Here is a 19,275-nt window from a genome sequence, read left to right on the forward strand (position 1 = left end):
GCTTTTGCAACACTATCTCGAGTAGCTCAGCGGTGTACGATAGCAATAGAGATTTCGTGCTAGCGTGGTTTCGTCTATACGTAGGTATATTTGGCCAGTTGGATCCAAACGCTAGGTATTAAGAGCTATGGTGGTATACTGAAAAGTACCTACAGACTCATGTGCCTGTGGGGTTGCGAGCGCGTATCGTACTTTTTGTCCGGCATGATGCCTATCAGCATCGCTATAATGAAGGATGTGCTTCGATCAACTTGATACAGATGACATTGGGAATGATCCAACTCCACGAAGGGTAGATGGACGCACCGACTTATCCTGGAGCTATCTGTATGGCGCCGTGAAGAAGTGAACTTCCACTTGACTCAGATCCTGTCAGGCCATGGCTGCTTCAGGCATTATCACAGAGGATCGGGCACACAGGGTCCCCCATGCTGAGTTATCATTTCCCTATGCCCTTTTTTTGCGCGTGCGAGGAGTGACATGATGGAAGTGAGTGGGCCAAACACTACTCTGGACAACTTAGTTTGGAAGATGTGCGAATACCCGGGCAGCTGGAGTGCGGTTTGTGCAGTCGCCTCTCAAATACTCCTGGAGCTACAACGTGTGTGGCGGGTCAACCACCAACACACTAGTTGTAGGTAAACGCCACAGTTCAGGTGGTTAGCAATGAGGTATAAGCCTAAAAAGGGTGTATGAAGCATAGAAAGCCATTTAACCTTCGTCCCGGACAGATAAGGGTTGGAGACTGGATGGGTTTTAGTGACTGCGGCTAAATTCAAACCCACTCTCTGACCCAAGTAACACACGTTGTTATAGAACAGTTAAGATAACTCCTCCAACACAACCTTCGGTTATAGATTTCAGTTGACATTACCTTTTTCATGACATCTCTATCAGAAAAGCGCAAAAATCGAAGGCTACTATAACAAGTACTGGTGTTATATGAAGTATTATATAACTTCATGAAAGCAAGCCAACTTGCTAGACCGAAGCTGCAAAATACATCTCGAGTACCAATGCGGTAAAAAACATGGAAAACAAGTTATTTTAAGGTTGTAATTACTAACCAATAAAAACATCGTTGACGCAAGCATCAAACTTCAAAATAGAAATTTTGTAGAACAACGCTTCTTTATATTAGGAACTACAAAGGAAAAAAATAGTGATTATGGCGTATCGAATATTCACCAAAAATAAACAATAATATTAGACCAACTATTTGACGCTTTTAATACAAAGTTCTACGTGCGCGTCAAATTTCATGGTGAAACATTGCATTTTACTTCTGAAAAAATCATGCGCCATTCATTGGATACGGTTTTCTGTTTGTAAATCAGTGGAAAATAGATTATTCATTACAGAATGGTTGCTGATTCATTTACTTGCGAAGGGTCTCAATTTAGCCCAACACCGCATGAGCTTAGCTCGTAAACAACTATCTGGCATCTCTTTCTTACTTGCCTAGTAAATCGCAATGTCGTTTCTTTTTTCTTGGGTTGATCTGCACTGACCTAGTGGAATAAAAAAACTCGCGCATTCGTGGGTCAGAATTCGCCATACCAGCGCGCATGCGCAATTGTGTTGCTATGACAACATTTACCTAGCGCCTGCGCAAATGTATTGTTACGCGCAGTGCAGCTAGATCGAAAATTGTGTTCGTCAGCGGCACTTTTAATTAATTATAAATTGATGATAAAAACAATGTTCAACCTTTCAAAATGAATTGTTTCTGTCGCTTAAGTATTAAAATTGTTTTCGTATAGTTTCAACGTTATCTAGACATAAAATATAGCAAAACTAGAAAACATTGTTAGATATACGGTAACAAAATTTGGCGTGACATTGGTTGCACTGCAAACGTTTTGTTTACATTTTCATGGCGCATTTCGATCCAACTCAAAGAGTTTGAATAAAATCGTTTAAATAATTTTAATAACAATATGATCAAGTCATTGGCTGCTGAATACTAAGACCAACCAAAGGAAAAGCACTTTACAGGTACGTAAATTATTATTGGGCGTGTAATATTGATCTGGCGCGGCTGCCTCGGCTGGACATTTTTACACAGTTGTTATAATAGCGAAAACATCTGGAAAACATCTTGAAGACAAGTGCCATTTATGTCATAGTTTTTGTTTGGTGAACTCATGTTATTGAAAAACATCTCCAAAACCAGAAAAACGAGCTTGTTTTCGAAGTGTGGTTGAATTACTGATGAAGAACAACTTCTCACAAAAGTTCTATTTTAAGTTGTTTTCTGTACTGTTTTGATAACATCATGAACACAACTTAAAGACAAGCAAAGGCAGTTTATGATTATTAATCTATGAAATACACTCATGATATAAAATAATATCTCCAGAGCAAGAAAATAACAACACAAGTTTTCGAATGCGCTTATAGTACTCTTATATGACTACTGTTATTGAGAATTATTTTCTAACATGTTTTGTGTGTTACTTGGGGAGTGGATCTCCCTGCCTCCTTGGAAAAAAGAATGTGAACGCAGAATGGACGGTAGATGAAATCCAAGTTTATAGATAGTAATCAAAGTTGCATGAAGCTTCTCTAGTATGATGACTACACAAAGTGTGAAGAAAATAAGAATCAACGTTCAGTATTGCTCGAGTGCAGTTTTCGTATTGTAACACTGCAGGAGGAGTATTGAGAGTAATCCACAATACATACTCTACGGAAAAGTATAGTTTCAATGGTGGCGGATGGGATACGTGAGGACGTTTTGATGAAGAGTATTAGTAGGTCCTATAGGTTTCACAAGCAACTGCCTTCGAACAGAGTTATTCCCCACACAAGGTATAACCTGAACAAAACGCTGGCATGCAGGATGACGAAGTATGGAGGCGAAATTAAAACCACTAGCTGAGGCAATTGTTTTAGTATCATGCATGATCGTCATAGGCTGTCAGAGAATTAATTAAAATCTAATTGCAGTCGCGATTCACTGATCATGGAATAGCTCCCTAAAATAAAATTCCCGAAATCTGTAGAGCTCTATGGTACCTCATAATCCTCTTTTGAAAATGTGAGTATACTTGTTAGTGCTGAGTGGGCTGAAAAAGACTTGATTTTTTCCAAAAATGTAATTTTCAATAGTTTTTTGAAAAAATATTTAGTGACGTAAACTGTTTGGGGGGCTAAAAAACGAAACTCAGCGAAAATCAAATTGGGATAAATATGCGTAGAACGGCAGCATTTCACAGTTCTTTTCTTTAATTTTATGATCACGCACTATCCAGCAGAGTTTATGGTTAAATGTAACGTTAAGTAATCTAAATTCTATCACCCCATCAACATTTTAAAGTATGAGCACCGACGGCTCATACGGTACGCATCTAATCTCCACTTGAATATTCTATAGCTAAAGATGGAAATTTTCACCAGAAAGCAAAAGTTTGCTTCCTCTTTGTTTCATTTGCCTTTCACTTCGAATAATTTCCGGTTCACCAAGCTTCTGCCACAATGGGCTACACAATTTGCATGAATCGAACTCGTGGGGATGAAAGAAAAAAAGAAAACGATTCTACACCAAACACTCACTTCGTTTAAAATATGTTCCACTTCAGAAAGTTACCCTACTGACGAAGCAAAAAATAAAAGAAACCGAAGTCGCAGATTTCACGCGGGATTTGAATTGCCGTCCAGAAACTAGATCGTATAAACTAAAGCAAGGAACGTTCGCGGTGCACTGTCGCTTAAAATTGCTCTGCTCCCGGGGTCCAGCCGAGCGGAAAAGATCTCTTTTCCTTTTCTGCCTCACGCCACACGTGTCTGTGTACGTGTGCATGTGTGTATGTGTGTGCGCGCTTGTATAAGTATATTAGGATTGACCATTTTCCACCCGCCACCCACGCCGCGTTTTTTTTTTCGAAATTTCCCCATGCATCCAGGCAGCCACTACCGACGTCGCCGAGACCTGTCCAACGATACGGGCTGACGTGGCCGCCCACGCTTCAGTCCCACGGTCAGCGCCGGTTCGTTCCGACAATAATCGTTTGGTGTTATTATTTTCTCACACGCCAAAAAACCCGCGCTCGCTGTAAAACCATTTCGAATTCGAATCGCCAACCGCAGCGGCCCTGAACGGATACCCGGCCCCGCCGTGGTGGCCTCAAGGTGAAAATTTCGCGGTCGGAAAAATAGCGATGATTAAGAGTTTGTTGATTTGCAGTGAAGTAACGTCGCAGTCGGTCGTTCTGCGGGTGCGGTGACATCATGCCACTCTTGCGCTTGCAGTAGGATCTCGGTTCAGCGGAACGCGGTCGGGCTGTCAACGGGTTACGAAAAAGAGCGATCAGTTCATTGAGGTAGGGTGAAAAAATGAAACAAGGGATTTTTGCGGGCAGTGACAGCGGGTGAGAAAAATATAATTCGTTTTATTTGTTTTTAATTTTCGGTTGTGGTTTTACAATTAATTTGTTTTAGGAATTAAACGTGGAAAGCAGCTTGCGGCTGTGTTTAAGGTCTTTTTTCACATATTATTTCACGTGCCGTGGGTTATTTATTGTGTTAAGTGGTGGAGTTATTAAATTTCCCATAAAAATTGGTCAATCGAAGCTTTTCGTGCCAGAAAAAAATCAATCAAGGGTGACCATTTTCAATTCAGATTTGGGTCACGCTTTCACGTAATCATGCATCGAAGGTTAATTTTTTCCTGGTAATTCCTCTCTTTATATGGACCGTTCGATTTTATTATTGATGCAGGTACAGTAAATCCGTATAGTAATTAGAGATAAATATGACTTATTGTCGTATTTTACAGATTTTTTTATTTTAAAGAGGTATGAATCCTTTCCTGGGCGAAAATAAGGCAAAATTTAAAATATATAACAGTGAACTGAAAAGTAACTGGCCAGTTTGAAAGATAATCAATGTAACAAGAGCTAGTTAATATTTATTAAGGCAATGGTGCAAAATGTATACAACTGATGTATTTTATCATGCTATGCTATAAGCAAAAAAACTCTGATGCGGGGGAAATACATGATCAAGAAGCGAAAAACGACAATCGCCATGGATATTGGTTCAAATCAATTCAATAGAGGGGGATATTTGTATTTATTTATTCATTTGTAATTGTTTATTCAGAATTTTGTTGTTGCGTTCCGCGACAAAGCAGAATATTGATGGACTTTAATTATCAAATGAATGAAACAAATCCTTCTAAATTTAACGTCTATCTTACTGACGTAACGAGAGCTATATCCCTTTCCGACCGAGCCCACACAGTTGTGTAGGTAAAAAATGACTGATAAGAAAACCTAAATCGAAGCAAGTTCTATATAAAAACGTTTGCTTGCTTCGGTTTTTTATTTTTCGCAGCAGCTGCGATGTTGACACTAGCGGTGTAAAAAATAAAACAACGAATAGGACGTTCAAAAAGCGAGAGAGAAGGTTTTGTTTAAGTCACCTTCTACCTACGCAATTATATCGGCTGGTCGGAGAGGGATATACCAAATAACTAGTTCTATTTTTCAGATAATATGTAGAATTTATGTAGGTTGGAAGATATCGATTTTTTTTTTTCATTCCTGTTGTGTACATTTTCAACTTAGCAAAGCAAACCCTTGGTGTTCCGAATCAGAACTTCAATTATTAGAGACTTGTTAGTGTACAGGGCTAGCGCTACGATCCTACTGACACCAACAATCTTTCCCGAGCAGAGACTCGAGATCACATTTTCCACTATGACCAGTATTTTGATCTATCGTGTTATAAAAGAAAAACTACGTGAAGCCTTCATATTCCATAAGATTGGACCTCAGATACTTCCTTAAGGTACACTAGCTCTAACAGGCATTATATGAATTTTTAGATAGTCAACCTGATTGGCCGGCAATTGGAGCTCTTTTCGGGTTTCAAAAATGACTGACTCTGTCATTTTTCTTATATTTAGGAAAATATGCTAATATATAGCACTTTTTACCAATTAATTTAGACAGCCGACTTCACTTATGATGAATGTATGGAAAAGTCGAAATCATCATCAGAAGTTACCGTAATGAGACGAAACATTTGTAAGAAATCATTTTCAACAAGACTCACGGTGTACAAACTGAAATTACGAACATTGCTAAGCAGGTTTTTGAGCTTTTCGTAAATTCTCTTAGAAAATGTTAACTCTTTTTGAGAACCAGAAGTTTGGTTTAAAGTTATTTCGAAAGTTTTCGGGTGAGTTTTAAATATGGTTTCAAGTATTCGACTTGTTTCATTTTGTTAAAGAATCTTTTGTGGATCACTTAAATCATTAAAAATAACTTCAAAAGCAGGAGCATAACTAAAATATTACAAAATTCTATCAACAGAAAACACAAAATTGATACGAATATGTATTTTCTTACATGCTTTTGATAACAAAATTGAATCTGAAAAAGCTATAATAACAAATCCTGAAATCAACAAGTCTAACAAATTTTTCGCGTTCATTGAAAGCTGGTATTTCTAACAATGGTTGTTATTATACTGTTCAATATGCCATCTTGTTTTGTTCCAGAGCTGATACGTTAGTAACAACGTTTGCTGTGGGTTTGATACTAGCGGAATCATTTTTGTTGCAATTTCCTGATCCTCTTATAACAATCGGGTCAGGATATTTTCGGTTTTGACATCAGCGTAAATTCTTAAGTTATAAGTTATAATTGTCTAACTATTCAGCCTAGGGGAACACAAAATAATGCAATTTAAAACTGTTTTAGAGATTTCTTCAAAGCAGACAGTGTATGTAGCTAGAGCAACGGAAAACAAGCTGTCTGCTTTAAAGAACTTGAATGTTGACCGTTATAAAAATAGAAACTAGTTAAAAAGATTTTCTTGAATTTTGGTAAAAGTTATAGAAAGAACGTTTGAATCAGAATTTACATGATCCTAATTTTTCTCTGAATTCGTTCCCTAGACCGCTTTCCAATGTACAATTGGCGTCTCCATCTATTCAACAATGAATGGAGGCGCACGATTAATGTTTGCACTGGATTGGGTGAGAGCTTATGACGCGTTTTTGAAATGGCTAGGGGCACCAAAATTCACAGGAATGATTAAATAGCTATAATCTTTTTTTTCCAGTTCGAGCCTTAAAATTGACAAACAAATCAAAAACGCTTATTTTTCGATAAAAAACATTAATAACTTTGAGTAGAATTGAGATATTCACAATGTCAGCATTACAAATTGTTTCTCTTGAAAAGCCCTAAAAGTCGTTCAAAGACAGTTTTAAGGTGAAAATTTAAACAAAAAAGTTAGAGTGCAAAATGTACTTTTTCAATATAAATCGGTTGTTTTCGAAGACTTTTTTTACAAAGTTGCCTCAAATTAATGGACTTATAACATTGTACAACAACTTTTTCTTCTACCTACAAAGCTGAAAAATTAGATACTTGATTTCATCGAATGTAACAGCTTTGTAGAACAAAGTTTTCTCTAAAATATTGCTATGGAGCTCTATATTCAAATTTCCCCCTAAATTTGGTTTGTGGGATGGTTCCATGGACACCGGAAATCAAATTGAGACGTCATTTTGAAATAATACGATTTCTGAAAATGACTAAATGTAAGCCATTATTTTTGGAACCAGAATGATACCCAGGGAAGGAAATTTTTAAATCCAATATTGCATCTTCCGGGATCCGAAAAATTCCAAATACGTCCAATATGGGTATTCCCGTAATCGGGATGAAGCCCAAAAGTCAACAATCGACTCCATACGTCATTTTGAAGTGGCAACTGCCATGTTAGGTAGCGGTTTTTGGACCCCAAAGTTGATATTCCAGTTTATTACGAGAAATTATCCACTATATCGTTATTATTTAGTGTTGTTCTGAACAAAAATGCTAATGACTGCTTCCAAAGGCGATTTCCAAACTTCATACAAAACATTGAATAGGTTACATAAAGAAGGCTATAGTTCGACTTCACAAAACAGAACATTGTTATCCCTTCATCCTTCGAATCCGCAACCCGATACAACGTATTATTTTGTTGCGTGACCAGTAGGGTGTCCCAAAATAACGTTTTGTCAGATTGCCTGGGGCTCAACCCGAAAATGATGAATTATGGTGTAACAAAAAAACTATTGTATGGCGACAACTCTGGAAAATGTAAAGTCGACGTCCTAATTTGAGCTTTATGAAAAAAAATCAATTTTTCACGTTTTTTTTATTTCAAATATTTTAACACATAAAAATTTTGCAAAATCGAACCTACATATATTTTTTCCGCATCTTTCGGAGTCCAAACTAAGAAAAAAAATGTTATGGCTTGTTGTGGCTCGAATTTCATTGCTACAAATTGTTTAACTGTTCTGAAAATTCTTAATTTTGGTGTTTTCTGAAATTAAACCTTTAAAAAGCATGCCAAACTTTACGCTAGCAACCATCCCATACAACAGAAAGATAGGAAATTTCATGAGAAAAAATTTCTTCGAAGAAATAAAAATCCTATCTTGAATCGTTGTTGAGAAATTCGTGTTTTATTATGAAGAGAATATTTTAAAATGTGATAATCTTTGTTGTGTGCAAAATCGAGTCAACCATTCTTGACTACGGTTGCTTAGCTACGATAGTTTGTTTGCTAGCATTAGTTTGGACTCCGAAGGATGCGGAGAAATTATACCTGGGTTCGATTTTACAAAATATTTATGTGATAAAAATATTTGAAATAAAAAAAAAAACGTGAAAATTTGATTTTTCCATAAAACTCAAATTAGCACGTCTACTAAACATTTTCCGGTCCAGTTTAACTATTCGCCAACACGGAATGATATTCATTTGTCATAAGCTCGTATAGAAAACTGAAAAAAATTTTCTTTGTGTTTTGCGAAGCTAGGAAAATGACAGAACTTGAAAAAAGGTGGAGCCACTTACAACATTGGCCTAAATTATACATCGCAAAGCGAAGTGATGTCGTTAAATAAATTCAAGAGTTGCACAACTCAAAATCGATAGTTTTGATAATCCCGTGTTTGTTAATTGATACTTCTCAGCTGATCTAACAAGTCATCATTTGTTCGAGTACAGCATGGGAAAAGACTGCTACTGCCAACAAGATTGTAGCCCCGCAACTGTTCCGTACACTAAAAAAGTTGACTGCGATGTCTGTGTTAAATAAACAGAACATTACGAGCCACCCCGACTCTAGTTCAGGGTAGGAAGAAGAAAAGGGGTTCGAAAAGTAGTATCTAAAGTTTATAATGAAAAAACATCATTTTGATTGCGTTCTCGCCAGTAAGCCGGCTAAGCGGGTCCTTAATCTGACCAGCACTGCATAACAGTTGCTTACTGGAAATGCTTGCTGGAGGTGGAGAGATATATCATCTGATTAGGTCACGAATCTCCAAGTTCTCATTTCCACCATAGAGAGGCGATTTTATGTAAGACTGATGCAAAATTGTCAACTTTAAACTTTCCAATTTTTCATATCAAAATTTAAAAAAATTATCTAATTGATCGAACTCTACAGGTTGTCTACCAGAATTCAAAATCTGATAGATTTCCTGTCAGAGCAGGTGTGCCCCAAGGTTCAGTCTTGGGTCCAGTTCTGTACACCATATTTACTTCAGATCTTCCTGATTTGCCTTCAGGATGCACTGTTTTGCGATGACACAAGCATTTCCGTAAAAGGAAAAAGTCTTCTTGTCATATGCAGTCGATTTCAGAAAAGTTTAGATATTTTTCTTCCTATTTGCAAAACTGGAAAATCTCTCCCAGTGATTCTAAAACTCAAATGATAATTTTTCCTTACAAGACTAGGGCTACTTTCCTCAAGCCAAACAATAATGACGTTGTCAAGATGAATGGGATTAATTTAAGTTGGTCTGACAAGGTTAAGTACCTGGGACTAATATACGCTAGATTTATTATTATTTGATTGGACTTCTGAAAATATCCTTTTTGGGTGGTATTCGGTAATTTTCAGCTGTTTTTCTGACATTCCGGAAATACCTATATTGGATGTTATTCAGTTAATTTGGTTGTTTTTCAGGAACTGAAGTTGGTCATCATTTCGATTACGGAAATATCCATATTGAGTAGTACGGTCATTTTCGGCTGTTTCCCAGAAGTTGACATCTTACAATTCGAAATGGAGTCTGTTTCCTGCGATACTCATATTTGGTAGTATTTGGTCACTTTAGGCTGTTTTCCAGGAACCGGAAGTCGCTATTCCGGATTTCAAAATGGCATGTGGAGCCAATTTCTGGCCTCTGCTCGTCATTCTGGTACCGGAAACACTCGTTTTATGAACCGTAAGTTTCCATCTCAAACTTAAAAATGGCGTTAAAAAAAGCTGTTTTCTGAAAAACCTGGTTAAAATATCTGTCTAATATGTATGGAAGACCTTTTCTCCTTCTAGAGTACGGAAGAGTATCAAACCACCTTTGAAACTTAGATTTGAATTGTATAATAGCCATCCCATCCAGAAGTGGGAGGGGTGCCAAACCACAAAGAAAATTTCTTGCTCTCGAAAACCTTCACATGCCAAATTTGGTTTCATTTACTTGATAAGTTCTTGAGTTGTGAAGAGATTTGAGTTTCATTCGTATGAGCCCTCTCTTCCAGAAGATGGATGGGTGTCGAAACACTACAAAAAGTTTTCTTGCTTTCAAAAACCTCAACATATCAAATTTTGTTTTAATTACTTCATTATTTCTCTTGTGTTTCGTCTGTATGGGACCCCTACCTTCCAGAAGAGGGCGGGGCGTCGAACTATTATGGACATATTTCTTTATTCCTAAAAACATTCACCTGCCAAATTTGGTTCTATTTATTTGATTAGTTCTCTAGATGTGCAGAAATTTGTGTGTCATTTGTATGGGACCCCTCCCTTCCAGAAGAGAGAGGGTTCTCAAACTATCTTAGTCACCTTTACCGGCCCCTAAAACCCCAATATACAACATTCCACGCCGATCGGTTCAGCAGTTCTCAATCCTATATGGATCAGACAGACAGACAGAGCTGCATTTTTTTATGTTTAGATGTAATACAAAAAAAACAAAACATGAATCTCATTTCGTGATGATAAACAGTGGAATTGAATAGATGGAGGTTTTAGCCACGCAACAGAATAACTCATTGTATCGTGTTGCGGCTTGAAAAAAATCGAGTTTTTCTCGTATCGAATGAAAGCAGATAGCAAAAGCACTCTCAGCCACGCAACAGTTTATTGCGCTGTTGCGTGTTGCATGTAGCATCTGTGCGACTGGGGGACAGTAAACCTCTGTTAGTGCTGATTTTGACTACTGGCAGACATGAGAATGGAGTTTGAAATGCAATTGCGAATTGGAACTAACCGTCTTCCTTAAGACGTTCCAACATTTTGAATGAAATGCGGCTCGAAAAAAATGTCGCTTCATTTTGTAGTAGGTTTGTGGCACACAAGACCACTCTAAAAAACCTTCGACGAGCCAAAATTCAAGAGGTAGATCAAGCTCCCAGCAACGCATTAATTAGTATCTCTGATCGTTGAGCGACGAAGAAGAAGATATTTCAATTCACAATGAGCGAAAAATGATTTTTTTTTTTTGGTAATTCACCTGAAAGAGAAACTCATCATTTTTTTTAAAGGGGGGGATGTTAGTAGCTTAAGTATTTGTGATAAATATTGGTAAATAATGCGTATCACAAATGGTGACTTCTCGACACTGTTAGAGAAATTGTATATTTTAATTGTTGGGATTTGTTTGCTTTCGCAATTAGGATTTATCATCCGTAGGGATTTAAAGCTACTTGTCAAAAAAGGAAAGTAAACTTACAACTAACTTAATTGCCAACTTATTGGCTATAAAGAGAGCTTATCGTAAGGATTGAGGATTGACATAGCTTCTTATGTTTTAACACCAGTAAGTCTATGCAGTTTGAGTGTACCAAACCAAGAAGAACGTTTCAAAATCATTTTCAGAATTTTATTTAGAATCCTTTAAAGCGTTTTCTTCCTTGTCAAACAACAACTTGACATTGCTGGTCCAAAAATTTGTTTGTAAATCAAAAGTTTATTCTTCAAACAAAGTTTGGAATTTCAATCAATGAGAGGATATAAACATCTCGTATATTTGATGCACTTTGCTCTCAATGTGCTCTTTGAAAATAAGTTCAATCAAACCAATTATTCTAATCAATTTGTCTTTTGAGTTTGATCATCTACTATGGACGATTCGTCGTGCATTTGCATACCCTAAAAAATCGCAAGGAATCGATGAATTTAGAATCTCTAAAAATACTTAATTAAACACAAAAATGGGCGGGACGAAGTTTGCTGGGTCAGCTATTACGGAATAAAATCTCACAGTGTCTTTTTAAACTGAGAAAATGACATAACTTGAAAAAAAAAAAAGGTGAAGCCTCTTACAACGTGGGTCTAAAACAAACATCGCGAACAGAAAGCGACCTAGTGATTGGTTATCCGCTGCTTTTTCAAATAATTTTTCCTCTGGAATGCTAATGAAAAGATATGCTAATTATTATTTCAAAAATTTAGGGAAATTCATGGAGATTGGTTGAATGCTACGAACCTAAACCAAAAATAATTGATTTTCTTCTAAACTTTTCAATAATTTAGCATTGAAAAGATTATTCCACACAAGTTCACAAGTTCGGAGCAATCTTCATCTTTCCATCAAGACATTGGCGTTTAAAATTTGTTCAGTGGTAGTAACATAATATATACTTTAAGAGGGCACATTTTCGTTACAATTTCCACAGCACGCCACTCTACTGAAATAAGACGTAGTCCTACGTCAATAATGCTGCTTTTTCTTTGATAAAATCTATTTCAACAGTGAAAGTTATTAAAAGTCCATCGCCAATAACCGAAAATCAGAAATATTTGATAAAATAAAATAATGGGTATCAGAGCTTTAAAATTCATTTTTTTGTAACCATATTTGAGTTTATTTCACGAGTGGCATAAATTCCATTTTCCCAATTCTAGACATTTACTCTCGACTGAATTATAGTTCGCAAAGGATGTTTCTCGCAGCATCACAGTCATCGCTTAATGACTGTGATGCTGAGAAAAACCATTTTTCCATTTTCCCGAACTATTACGATCAATCATTCCACTAATTGCTTTATATTTACATTTATTATTATATACGGAAGGGGTCCTACTACATATTCTTGCGGTACGCCAATCCTAAACTTTATCACATAAGGCTTCAAGCTTCACTTGCTATATGATAATCTTGTCGTGATTTACATCTTCTCTCAGGCAAGGGATTAACCCATCAATCAGTTTTTTCAGAGAACACCTTGAAATCGTAAGATTCGGTGATGGATAAACTCACCTTCACTAGAAGTTATATAGCTTCATTTGATTTGAATTGATAGTTAGGCATCATAATTCTTATTCTGTTATCATATTTCATTGATTCAGAGTGCAGTTTCGTCACGTATTTGGCTCTTGAGTCTTCAATCAAGAGTAGACGCTTGATGATAGCACATTGTAGCTGATTGCATACAAGCCCAATTAGTAAGATACTACACTTGTATCTGAAACCTTTCATGCAAATTTTGTACGAGTGTTTCCGCTATTGTTCATCTACTATGCAACCCTTCAATGTTGAAAGAATTTGTTTGCAATAAGGCGATAATCAAGAGCCCACACCAGTAGTATTTACTTTTTTATCTTGGATTAAGAATTTGTTGTTAGCATGTGTTTGAACATTAGGTAACAAATAGGTACCAAACCAACGGAATAACTTTTAGCCACATTTGATCGACTTCTATTTTACAAGTATAAGAAATTAATTGCAAAGCGTTGTGAGAATTCCGGTCCGAATTTTTTATGATTTAGAGTAATTTGAGTGGGTATTATTTTCGTTTTTGAAAAAAAATTTTGAAAGAATCCGAAATTCAAATTTTGCAGTAATAATGGTCAGGTCTTAGGTCAGGTTTCGAAGGTTCATTCATCTCTCATCCAATTTACGAGTTTTTGACAGAAGGAAAGGTTGAGAAAAGTAAAATAATAAATTTTAAATATTTTTACCCAGCAAATAAAGAAACTGAGCGCATTCAAAAAAAAAATTGAAGCAGTGAAACATTTTCTTTACCACACCACACAGACTCGTAGTAGCAGGAATATTTGCCAGGAAATATGCAAATAAAATCGATTTCGCCATGATGGACCATAATGGATACCAGATTTATTTTCGTCTGCAGCTAAGCGAAGATAAATTTTATTAACTGAATCAAATGCCAGAAAGCTGTGATGTGATAGGCAGCAATTTTTGGCCATACTCTCCATTGTGTGAAACATAAAAGTCGACATCACATCCAGTGTTTTGCAATTTTTTCTTGCTTTTGTGTGTAAATATAAAATCATCTGCTCATCTGTGCACCTGCATTACGAAACTCAACTGCGCAAGGCCACCCACTCGTGACATATTTGACACGAAATTGAATGGATGTTACAAGATTTAGGAGGAACAAGTGTTCATTATTTAATTTCATCGTAATTATTGAATGTAATTCAGCGTTGACGTAGAAGTATAATCAAAATGTGTTAGTGTGAATGTATAAGTTTCCACAATTAATTAATTGACTTTCGAGTCCTGCAGAACACTGGAATGAATAATTTGCACTCGGCGATGGTATTCGCGTAACACGGTCCGTTGTGTTATTCAATTCGCTCTGTGTATGGAGCAAAACCAAAAATTTCCATGGCACCTTGAAAGTCTATTATTAGCAACAAACATGAGATCATGCTTTGCTATTGCGAACCGAGCTGAAAATGTGATGAAAAATATTAACACTTGACTTTTCAATCTGACGCGGATCAAAAAGTTACAGCTCACAGCAACAGTGGAGAAGCCCCGTACTCCATCAGTTAGACAAAAGGCAAATTAAGCTGGCAAAATTTTCCAGCCTCTCAAACAATCACAGCCCGCCCGAGGGCTCTACAAGACGCACTTTCGAGCAAAATTGCTTCATTCATGTTATTGTTTCAACTTTTCCCACCCCGCGTACACTCAGACAACACTTCACAGATTCCGAAACTCATCCTCCTCGAACTCACTCACTCACCGAAAATGGTTTTCCTATCAGCAGAAAACTCTCCACTCTATCCCTATGAGGAGCAGCAATGTGGGTAGCGAAAAATAACAAATAAATTGCAGGTGTTTTACACACTGTTCACTTAGTGGAACACTCGTTATTCGCGCGCGCACTCGATTATCAGCAGCTTCTACCTCTGGCCAGACACAAACGGATTCTATCGCAATACTGACCTGCGGGTGCCGGATTTTCCTCGCTGCAAGTCCCAGTCGGCGGCGCAAGAAAATGAAGAACGTCAGAAGAAAACGGGCGATCGTTATTAAAATGAAATGTTTTTAATATTCAAATCGCGAATTTTTCCCTCTAACCGCCCACGGTCAGTGGGTATGTGTGCACTCAACACCCGAAATCAGAACATCGGAATGGCGGTTGGGGCACCCACACCAACGTCCAACGTTGGCCGGAGTTTTAGAACCGACTTGGACTGATTCCAAGTCGATCGCGGTCGTGTGAGAGCGAAAGAGACCGAAAGGCAGCGCGCGCGATCTCCATTGCCTGGCCTGGCCACGTCGCAGTTGCTGTTGCGCTTACCGTGATCGTCATTCCACGGTTTGTTGACTACAATTTATTTTTCGACCCTGTTTCTGGTGAGCCGCGCGCAGCATCGTTCAAGGGTGTTTTCGGAGAATATCAGAATGAACGCGACAGACGAAACAGCTCTTCCCCTTCTCATGCTTTTTTGACGTAGAACTACGTTTTACTTTTAGCATACCACACAGGGATGCAAACTGAAAAACTGGGACGAAATTTGTCCCTTTTCAAATGCTTATTGGTCGGTTGGTTTTCAACCGATTTTCTTCATTCTTGCAGCAATCAATTGGAAAATTATACACGCATCTGCCCAAATGCAGAAAAATGTTGTTTGAATCTACGAACTATTGCACTATTGAAAATTGTCAAGCCTTGTTGAAATAAAAATACCGTCCTCGCTTGCTTGCTGTGTGTGTATGATATGGTATGATGTGTGTATGTGTGTATGATATGGTATGATGTGTGTATGGTATGATGATATGGTATAATGTGTGTGTGTCTATGATTTGTGTGTGTGTGCTGTGTATGGTTTTTAACTCGGCACGTTCTGCTAACTGCTGAATCCGGTTCACGAAATTCACAACCTTCCATTAGTAGACATTATAACTCATTACCCAAGTAAAAATATTGGTTTTATCATAGTTTTATAGCGCTCAATACAGCCAAAAAAGCGCTATAAAACTTTGATAAAAATAGTTGTGTTACTAGGGTAATGAAACACTCAATGCATTTGTTAATAGTGTACGTAGTTCTACGTCATTTATGCGGTCGTGTCTTGGATACAACCTCCTACTTTTTTTCGAACATTGAATGTTTAGTTTAGTTTGTTTTTATTAGGTATGATTAGTATAAATGATAGGTCTTTATTGGATAATAATAGTACACGTTGAAGTCTACGGGAGAGGTCAGACTTGCCATTAAGAATTGTTATAGCAAAACTTTTTTAAACTATTTGCTATGTTGTGGTAATATTGGTGAGCTTTCCAGCTAACCAGTTATTCGCACGACGTCATTTTCAACGTACGAAAACGTGAGTTTATGCAAATGACTTTGGAACTAGATGAAGCAAAATAGCACAGAGTTCAAAGAATACAATGTGGGTACTCCACAACACCTTTCAAGGATTGCATTTACGACCAGTCCAATCATAGCCGTCAATCTGATCTAAAGTTTGCGTTTCACCATATTTACAAGGATTCGGGCCACGTCAACTGAACGAACTTGCAAAATATCGTGCATCTCGTTTGTGGCGAGGATCACACCTTCCGAAGTAATTTAAAACAGTAAGAACGAAAGACCATCACTTCGCCGCGACGCTGTTCGAGATGGAAAGGGACGTGTCCCTGATGGTCGAACAACCTGACGACATTCAAACACCTAATCCATGGTAGCGCGGATAGTCAAGAGCAAAGCGTTTAGATGAGTACCTTGTAGGTGACGTTCTGCATGGTAATTATCGGATGGTGGCGGCTCTCTAGCTTGACGCTCTTTGTTGTAAATGGATCATACGATACTTTCCACCCACATTTTCGGTGCGCTTCTCAATCGTATTTCAAAAAATCGCTGGGTTGTGGATCCACTCCAGCGGTCGACTTTATCCACGTCTCTTGCAGGACAAGGACAGACATTTTGTCGTATTGTCATACCGTCGTCTCTCTCTTTACTGTACTGTATCTTTTTGAAAAACTTACAGCCGTCCAAGTCCACGTATAATCCGGTTTGTGGTACGTAGCGTCGATTTCTCGTGCAACTTCCGTAAAGCCCTTTGTGGGAGATCCTCCTTTCAGACAATTCGGTTCTGGTTACTCCGTGCTCATCAGTAATGTTCCAGGTATTGTATTCTTTTCCTTGATCGACTGTTTTTAATCGGTATTGAAGCCTAAAAGGGGAGGAAGTCCTAATTACTTTTTTAGTCAAGATCCTTCGCGCATTATGGAAACTTTCCCAAGAAATTCAACACTTTTTAGGTCCTCGGTCCGGTCAGGAGGCCAAAAGTTAATGCCCAGAGACGCCACATCACTTTTGAGTTCAAGATGGCGACTTTCGGTTTTTGAAAAGCTGCACGAAATCGTTTAAAATCCCAATATAATTTTTTCTGGGATCAGGTTTTTCAGGAAATAAATAAACACATATATGCTATATTTCTGGAACGTTGGTTTGTTCAATCTCCTCTTAAAGCTGGAAATATAACACAGGTCAACACAGGTGTTCACAGGCACTTCTGCTCAAACTGGAAAAAATGAAAGTTTATAGCTGTCAAACCATGCTGGTGAATGCATCAAGCCTGCCCAAAGCGTTGAAAATACCCACCAAGTCCCACTCCACCTACCCCGAAAGTATACCATACGCTCCCTTTAATTGTCCAGTCAATGAAGACGCCAAGTTATCCAGCGCCCTAGAAACAGAACTTAAAGGAAATTTTAGATTTTGTAGATTATCGGCTTAATCAGTCCGTGTATAGAAGCAAAAACGATTTTTTGTTTCTTAATCCGACAGTTTCGGTGACTTTATTTCACCTTTTTCAAGGAGTAGAAAAGATTACCGTCTGCCGGGGTGAGATTAAGCCACGGGGGTGAGATTGAGCCAAAACGGGAAATGTTTGTATGTTAAATTACTTGAGATTTACAAAACCTAATACCTCAAATTCAATACTTTATGAAGCATGAAATATTTATTCACAACTTAAAATGGAATATAGATAATATCAGTGAACTGTTTCGCTTAAAGAATGTTTCAAAGTACCGGGTGAAAACATGCGCAAATAACGTTATCCAAAAATGTCCCAGGAAAACCAACCCGATCAAGAAATCACATCAACTTACTGCTCAGTTGGTACGTTAGGATGTCGTCTCCAATGCGTTGAGGAAATATTATGCATTGAACCTGTGCCGGCTCAGAAAATAATGTTTTTCCAAACTGTACACTTTTCGAGCCCTTTTGGGGTGAGATTGTGCCAAGCTATATTGAACGGCACAGTGTGCGGAATTCACATTCACGACAAAATTATATCAGTATACACCAAAACACTTGCATTGTTTACATAGGGTATGTTTTTTGTCCCCACAGCATAAGGTATGTTGTCTAGCTATGGTATTCTTTGAAATAATGACTAAAAGCTTGAGAAGCTTACTGTTCACAATTGTTAGACAGAAAATTTCAATTATTGATATTACTTATGGAATGTAACAAAGTTTTGTACACCAATTCTATAAAAACTGATGACTTTTAAAGAGAAGAAGGAGGGTTGTGGGTACGTTTCCAGAGGTTTTGAGATCTCCAATGGAATATACAGTTGTCAATGACACATAATAATTGAAACGAAAAGTCTTCTCAAATTTCATGTTCTAACGTTTCCCCTTTTAAGGCTACCTGTAGACGCCACTATGTGTATAGAGACTGTCTATAAGCCACGTTCTCATACCTAATTACTCTATGCATCAATTTGATCCAGCCATACATTTTTATATAATTCATATGATACATAGTTTCTGATCTACCCCCTAAAGCCCCTTAATAGTCCGTTGTTTATGGTCGTCCCTATACATACTGTTTTATCATGTTAGTCATGTGGATTGGATTATTCGTAGACACACTACTGTTCATTTAACAGGTATTAAATTCAACTTTTTGTTTTTGGCACAATCTCACCCCATAGAAGGGGTGAGATTGAGCCAAAGTTCATGTATTT

At 37.5% G+C, this 19,275-nt stretch overlaps 1 protein-coding gene across 3 annotated transcripts in view; it reads right to left on the reverse strand.

Moving 5' to 3' along the window:
• The window catches only part of LOC129718980 (uncharacterized), a 29,864-nt gene extending 14,594 nt beyond the window's left edge, over positions 1-15,270 (reverse strand). The window contains exon 1 of one of the 3 annotated variants that reach the window (XM_055670273.1): positions 15,027-15,270. The gene's annotated coding sequence lies outside the window, so the exon portion shown is untranslated. Of the gene's footprint in view, positions 1-3,558; positions 4,025-15,026 lie in introns of those variants that run through there. The other 2 variants (XM_055670274.1, XM_055670272.1) reach the window with 2 other exon arrangements.
• Between the last annotated feature and the right edge of the window lie 4,005 nt (positions 15,271-19,275).

This window comes from Wyeomyia smithii, chromosome 1 (assembly GCF_029784165.1).
Source record: "Wyeomyia smithii strain HCP4-BCI-WySm-NY-G18 chromosome 1, ASM2978416v1, whole genome shotgun sequence".
Classification (NCBI taxonomy): Eukaryota; Metazoa; Arthropoda; class Insecta; order Diptera; family Culicidae; genus Wyeomyia; species Wyeomyia smithii.